Source organism: Uranotaenia lowii, chromosome 1 (genome assembly GCF_029784155.1).
Source record: "Uranotaenia lowii strain MFRU-FL chromosome 1, ASM2978415v1, whole genome shotgun sequence".
In the NCBI taxonomy this organism is placed as follows: Eukaryota; Metazoa; Arthropoda; class Insecta; order Diptera; family Culicidae; genus Uranotaenia; species Uranotaenia lowii.
The window spans coordinates 22,702,953-22,710,452 of NC_073691.1; the positions used below are offsets into that span (position 1 = coordinate 22,702,953).

The 7,500-nt window shown below is 26.5% G+C and overlaps 2 long non-coding RNA genes across 2 annotated transcripts; both read right to left on the reverse strand.

Annotated features, from left to right (window-relative positions):
- Positions 1 to 957: 957 nt before the first annotated feature.
- Positions 958 to 1,420, reverse strand: LOC129750671 (uncharacterized). Its single transcript, XR_008738450.1, has 2 exons — positions 1,296 to 1,420; positions 958 to 1,175 (listed from the first exon to the last, which is right to left on the reverse strand). It is a non-coding gene; the product is annotated as an uncharacterized LOC129750671 (long non-coding RNA).
- Positions 1,421 to 6,519: 5,099 nt separating this feature from the next.
- Positions 6,520 to 6,972, reverse strand: LOC129750687 (uncharacterized). The gene is made up of 2 exons (XR_008738458.1): positions 6,856 to 6,972; positions 6,520 to 6,727 (listed from the first exon to the last, which is right to left on the reverse strand). It is a non-coding gene; the product is annotated as an uncharacterized LOC129750687 (long non-coding RNA).
- Positions 6,973 to 7,500: the final 528 nt, after the last annotated feature.

Below are 7,500 nucleotides of genomic sequence, written 5' to 3' on the forward strand. Positions count from 1 at the left end.
CTTAAATTTACTTTGTGATGGTTCCGAATCATATTTGAAGCCTTGAAAAGACTTGTTGAAGTATTCGAGGTAACTTTTCATAATTTGAAGACCGTTTTATGATGATTTTTTGTTATCTTTTCGACATACTGTTGGTGTTTTTTCACAAATTGTTTAAAAATATCGAAATATCTTTAAAACTCTATTTATGTAAATTCGAAACTAATTGGAAACATTTCTTTGAAAATTTTCATGCATTTATTGCATTGCATATTATCAAAAGATGAAAAGGAGGAAAGAAAGAAAAACATGTTTATGCCTATTAAGCCGACCCCCATTCTGATACCTGAAACAAAACATAAACAATCTATCAAAAGTTTGAAAGATTTCCTGTTTTTTTCCAAAGCTAAAAAACGCTGGTGATTATATGCAATGAATTAAAAACCTTTTTTTTTCCTTGAACAAGGTAGTAGATAAAAATTGTTGATCCTTTAAACCATTCATAAAACCGATACAAGGAAAGACATTTCTGATGAATGATACTATCCAGAATAATCGCATGTGTCTCGTAAACATTAAATTCAAATTTAATTTCTTCAAAAACGTGGCTTTTTATTAGAGTTCTAATGTAACTTACAATATTCCAGTTAAAATTAAGGCGAAAAAAAAACTTCTCAAAGACCAATTAGTTCATCGATTGAAAAATAAACTGAAACTAGAAGCTAAACAAACTCAATCCGCCTTAAAGTGAAACGTTTCTTCCAAATGTCAAGAATATAATCTTTTTATATATTGAAACTTTTTGTTGAAAATCGCGAAGTATTGGAATGATTCAAAAGAGATTTGGTGATTTTTCAAAACTTGTTTGTGACATTCTCCTTACGTCAATTCGAAAGGTGGTTTCAGCGAGAGACTTGTTTATTTTTTGAATTTTTCTCGCCAACTCTCTCATATAAGTTTTGAAAAAAAACATCACCATTTTTTCCGATCAATCCATGATTTTATTTAACAGAAACAACTCCGAATAATTTTTCATAATTAATTTAATTCGGTGAAAAATTGTTCTTCACGTTACACAACTCTTCACGAGGCAACATCCGTTGGAAGTTTTTCCTTAGGTCCTGAAAAACTGTTTCGATCCCGGGACGACCGCAAAGCTGTTATACATTTTACTAATATCTGTATGTTCTGAACCACTGAGAATAAATAAAACAGAGAAAAAAAGGTTGATCATTGTTGAATCAAGAATCAGGTCAAATTGTCTGTGGAATTCGTTCTGAGTGTTAACTAAGCGAATTGAATGTATTTTGACTTACCTTGAACTTTTCAGTGACGGCAACCAGAACAAACATGGCGACAGCAGCTGCGTAGAGAAATTTCATTTTTGATAACTTTTTACGATTGTTGTTCAACTGAGACAGTTCTCTGCAAGAGTTAAACTTTGAATGATAACTGGTCAAAACTGGAGGCTTTATATAATGCAATACACGTTTGCAAATTTCTGGAAAATGGTGTCATTCGATTGTTGGAGGCATTTGGAACCGTTTGTTTGGATTGCACTGGTTGAAAATTTTTTTTTAAAGAAAATGCCAATAAAAACAAACAAATAAGTATTTTCATAAGCATTCTAGCCCACAAAGAAATGGTTATCTGTTAAACACTCCTCGAAACGCAAAATTTCTGCTGCAAACACCTGCTGTTAAAACACTTGTTTTAAAATATATTTTTTTCTAGGGAATTAACCCTCATTCGTCCCAGAAGATTTTAACCCTTTAAACACATGATTTTCATACGTTCGGGTATCAAAAAATCTCAAACTTGCCTTCAATTTTCCTAGTTCAAATCACACAAAACCAAAACCATTTTTGTTATTTTTAACATTTTTATCATTTTTATTATTTTCATCTTTTTGTCATTTTTGTCAATTTTGTCAATTTTGTCAATTTTGTCAATTTTGTCAATTTTGTCAATTTTGTCAATTTTGTCAATTTTGTCAATTTTGTCAATTTTGTCAATTTTGTCAATTTTGTCAATTTTGTCAATTTCGTCAATTTCGTAAATTTCGTCAATTTCGTCAATTTCGTCAATTTCGTCAATTTCGTGAATTTTGTCAATTTTGTCAATTTTGTCAATTTTGTCAATTTTGTCAATTTTGTCAATTTTGTCAATTTTGTCAATTTTGTCAATTTTGTCAATTTTGTCAATTTTGTCAATTTTGTCAATTTTGTCAATTTTGTCAATTTTGTCAATTTTGTCAATTTTGTCAATTTTGTCAATTTTGTCAATTTTGTCAATTTTGTCAATTTTGTCAATTTTGTCAACTTCGTAAGTTTCGTCAATTTTGTCAATTTTGTCAATTTTGTCAATTTTGTCAATTTTGTCAATTTTGTCAATTTTGTCAATTTTGTCAATTTTGTCAATTTTGTCAATTTTGTCAATATTGTCAATTTTGTCAATTTTGTCAATTTTGTCAATTTTGTCAATTTTGTCAATTTTGTCAATTTTGTCAATTTTGTCAATTTTGTCAATTTTGTCAATTTTGTCAATTTTGTCAATTTTGTCAATTTTGTCAATTTTGTCAATTTTGTCAATTTTGTCAATTTTGTCAATTTTGTCAATTTTGTCAATTTTGTCAATTTTGTCAATTTTGTCAATTTTGCCAATTTTGCCAATTTTGTCAATTTTGTCAATTTTGTCAATTTTGTCAATTTTGTCAATTTTGTCAATTTTGTCAATTTTGTCAATTTTGTCAATTTTGTCAATTTTGTCAATTTTGTCAATTTTGTCAATTTTGTCAATTTTGTCAATTTTGTCAATTTTGTCAATTTTGTCAATTTTGTCAATTTTGTCAATTTTGTCAATTTTGTCAATTTTGTCAATTTTGTCAATTTTGTCAATTTTGTCAATTTTGTCAATTTTGTCAATTTTGTCAATCTTGTCAATTTTGTCAATTTTGTCAATTTTGTCAATTTTGTCAATTTTGTCAATTTTGTCAATTTTGTCAATTTTGTCAATTTTGTCAATTTTGTCAATTTTGTCAATTTTGTCAATTTTGTCAATTTTGTCAATTTTGTCAATTTTGTCAATTTTGTCAATTTTGTCAATTTTGTCAATTTTGTCAATTTTGTCAATTTTGTCAATTTTGTCAATTTTGTCAATTTTGTCAATTTTGTCAATTTTGTCAATTTTGTCAATTTTGTCAATTTTGTCAATTTTGTCAATTTTGTCAATTTTGTCAATTTTGTCAATTTTGTCAATTTTGTCAATTTTGTCATTTTTGTCATTTTTGTCATTTTTGTCATTTTTGTCATTTTTGTCATTTTTGTCATTTTTGTCATTTTTGTCATTTTTGTCATTTTTGTCATTTTTGTCATTTTTGTCATTTTTGTCATTTTTGTCATTTTTGTCATTTTTGTCATTTTTGTCATTTTTGTCATTTTTGTCATTTTTGTCATTTTTGTCATTTTTGTCATTTTTGTCATTTTTGTCATTTTTGTCATTTTTGTCATTTTTGTCATTTTTGTCATTTTTGTCATTTTTGTCATTTTTGTCATTTTTGTCATTTTTGTCATTTTTGTCATTTTTGTCATTTTTGTCATTTTTGTCATTTTTGTCATTTTTGTCATTTTTGTCATTTTTGTCAACTTTGTCAACTTTGTCAACTTTGTCAATTTTGTCAACTTCGTAAATTTCGTCAATTTTGTCAATTTTGTCAATTTTGTCAATTTTGTCATTTTTGTCAATTTTGTCAATTTTGTCAATTTTGTCAACTTTGTCAATTTTGTCAACTTCGTAAATTTCGTCAATTTTGTCAATTTTGTCAATTTTGTCAATTTTGTCAATTTTGTCAATTTTGTCAATTTTGTCAATTTTGTCAATTTTGTCAATTTTGCCAATTTTGTCAATTTTGTCAATTTTGTCAATTTTGTCAATTTTGTCAATTTTGTCAATTTTGTCAATTTTGTCAATTTTGACAATTTTGACAATTTTGTCAATTTTGTCAATTTTGTCAATTTTGTCCATTTCGTCAATTTCGTAAATTTCGTCAATTTCGTCAATTTTGTCAATTTTGTCATTTTTGTCAATTTTGTCAATTTTGTCAATTTTGTCAATTTTGTCAATTTTGTCAATTTTGTCAATTTTGTCAATTTTGTCAATTTTGTCAATTTTGTCAATTTTGTCAATTTTGTCAATTTTGTCAATTTTGTCAATTTTGTCAATTTTGTCAATTTTGTCAATTTTGTCAATTTTGTCAATTTTGTCAATTTTGTCAATTTTGTCAATTTTGTCAATTTTGTCAATTTTGTCAATTTTGTCAATTTTGTCAATTTTGTCAATTTTGTCAATTTTGTCAATTTTGTCAATTTTGTCAATTTTGTCAATTTTGTCAATTTTGTCAATTTTGTCAATTTTGTCAATTTTGTCAATTTTGTCAATTTTGTCAATTTTGTCAATTTTGTCAATTTTGTCAATTTTGTCAATTTTGTCAATTTTGTCAATTTTGTCAATTTTGTCAATTTTGTCAATTTTGTCAATTTTGTCAATTTTGTCAATTTTGTCAATTTTGTCAATTTTGTCAATATTGTCAATTTTGTCAATTTTGTCAATTTTGTCAATTTTGTCAATTTTGTCAATTTTGTCAATTTTGTCAATTTTGTCAATTTTGTCAATTTTGTCAATTTTGTCAATTTTGTCAATTTTGTCAATTTTGTCAATTTTGTCAATTTTGTCAATTTTGTCAATTTTGTCAATTTTGTCAATTTTGTCAATTTTGTCAATATTGTTAATTTTGTCATCTTTGTCAATTTTGTCAATTTTGTCAATTTTGTCAATTTTGTCAATTTTGTCAATTTTGTCAATTTTGTCGATTATGTCATCTTTGTCAACTTTGTCAATTTTGTCAATTTTGTTAATTTTGTCAATTTTGTCAATTTTGTCAATTTTGTCAATTTTGTCAATTTTGTCAATTTTGTCAATTTTGTCAATTTTGTCAATTTTGTCAATTTTGTCAATATTGTCAATTTTGCCAATATTGTCAATTTTGTCAATTTTGTCTAATTTGTCAATTTTGTCAATTTTGTCAATTTTGTCAATTTTGAAAATTTTTAAAATTTTGTCATTTTTGTCAATTTTGTCAATTTTGTCAAATTCGTCAATTTTGTCAATTTTGTCAATTTTGTCAATTTTGTCAATTTTGTCAATTTTGTCAATTTTGTCAATTTTGTCAATTTTGTCAATTTTGTCAATTTTGTCAATTTTGTCAATTTTGTCAATTTTGTCAATTTTGTCAATTTTGTCAATTTTGTCAATTTTGTCAATTTTGTCAATTTTGTCAATTTTGTCAATTTTGTCAATTTTGTCAATTTTGTCAATTTTGTCAATTTTGTCAATTTTGTCAATTTTGTCAATTTTGTCAATTTTGTCAATTTTGTCAATTTTGTCAATTTTGTCAATTTTGTCAACTTTGTCAATTTTGTCAATTTTGTCAATTTTGTCAATTTTGTCAATTTTGTCAATTTTGTCAATTTTGTCAATTTTGTCAATTTTGTCAATTTTGTCATTTTGGTCATTTTTGTCATTTTTGTCATTTTTGTCATTTTTGTCATTTTTGTAATTTTTGTTATTTTTGTCATTTTTGTCATTTTTGTCATTTTTGTCATTTTTGTCATTTTTGTCATTTTTGTCATTTTTGTCATTTTTGTCATTTTTGTCATTTTTGTCATTTTTGTCATTTTTGTCATTTTTGTCATTTTTGTCATTTTGGTCATTTTTGTCATTTTTGTCATTTTTGTCATTTTTGTCATTTTTGTCATTTTTGTCATTTTTGTCATTTTTGTCATTTTTGTCATTTTTGTCATTTTTGTCATTTTTGTCATTTTTGTCATTTTTGTCATTTTTGTCATTTTTGTCATTTTTGTCATTTTTGTCATTTTTGTCATTTTTGTCATTTTTGTCATTTTTGTCATTTTTGTCATTTTTGTCATTTTTGTCATTTTTGTCATTTTTGTCATTTTTGTCATTTTTGTCATTTTTGTCATTTTGGTCATTTTTGTCATTTTTGTCATTTTTGTCATTTTTGTCATTTTTGTCATTTTTGTCATTTTTGTCATTTTTGTCATTTTTGTCATTTTTGTCATTTTTGTCATTTTTGTCATTTTTGTCATTTTTGTCATTTTTGTCATTTTTGTTCTCAAAGACTTTCACTAGCCATTATTTCATCGATTGAAAAAATTTACATGAAACTAGAAAAGAAGCAAACTCAATCTGCCTAAAAGAATAACGTTTTAAGAAACTTTGGAATTTTTAAAAACTTTTCCAACGTCAAGAATGTCATCATGATCCTAGTTTAAATTTTTTAATGAAAGCCGCGAAGTATTCAAATGATTCAGAAGAGATTTCGAGATTTTACATAATATATTTTGGAATTTCTTCTTTGCGGCCTTTCAACGGGTGGCTCCAGAGAGCAGCTTGTTTATGTTTTTTTTATCAGCTCCCATCGATTTTCTCGAATCATTCTTTTGGAATAATTGCAACACAACATTTTTCTATCAATCCATGAATTTATTTAACAGAAACTTTGAAACAATTTTTCATGTTTGATTCAATTTATTGAATAATTACTCTTCACGTTACACAATTCTTCACGAGGCAACATCCATTGGTGGTTTTAACTAAAGTCCTGAAAAACTGTTTCGACCTCGGGACGATCGCAAAGTTGTTGTATATTTTACTTATATCTGAATCCAATCTGAGAATAAAAAAAAACAGAAAAAATTGTGGATTTGGTGATCATCGTACAATAAAGATAAGGGGCAAATTTTCTGTGGAGTTCGTTTTGAATTTTAAACTCAACGAGTTGATGGCATTTTGACTTACTTTTATTCTCGGTTCAGCAACGGCAACGGCAATCAGAACAAACATGGCGACAGCTGCGTTAAGGAATTTCATTTTTAGAACTTTTTACGATTGTTGTTCAACTGAAACAGTAAAACTTTGAATGATAACTGGTCAAAACGGGAGGCTTTATATAATGCAATATTCGTAAGAAAGTTTTGGTAAAATGGTGTCATTCGTTTGTTGGAAATGTTTGGACAAGTTTGTTTGAATTGCACTTGTTTGAATTTTCAATTTAAAACAATATTCAAATAAAACAAACAAGTCCACTCCGAAACGCAAAATTCTTGCTGCAGTCATCTGGTGTTCAAACATCTGTTTTTAATAATGAAAAAAAAAACCTGTGAAAAAAATGGAATTGTCTTTGATAAGTTATAGATGCGGTCCACGTGCCACAACGCTTTTGATCCCCCGGAAGTTTGCACTCATTTTTTTTTTTCATGCAGACTTTTCCACTTTTTTGCAAAATTGCAAACTCATTTTTAACATTATCAGATTTTTTCAGATTTCCCTTGATAAAGGCCTAGAAGAAAGGCCGAAACGTTGGTTGGGAAATTTTTAAATTTTGTATTTGTTTTTTTTTTGACTAAAAAGCCAATTATTGATAAAAATAAATTTATTAAAAAA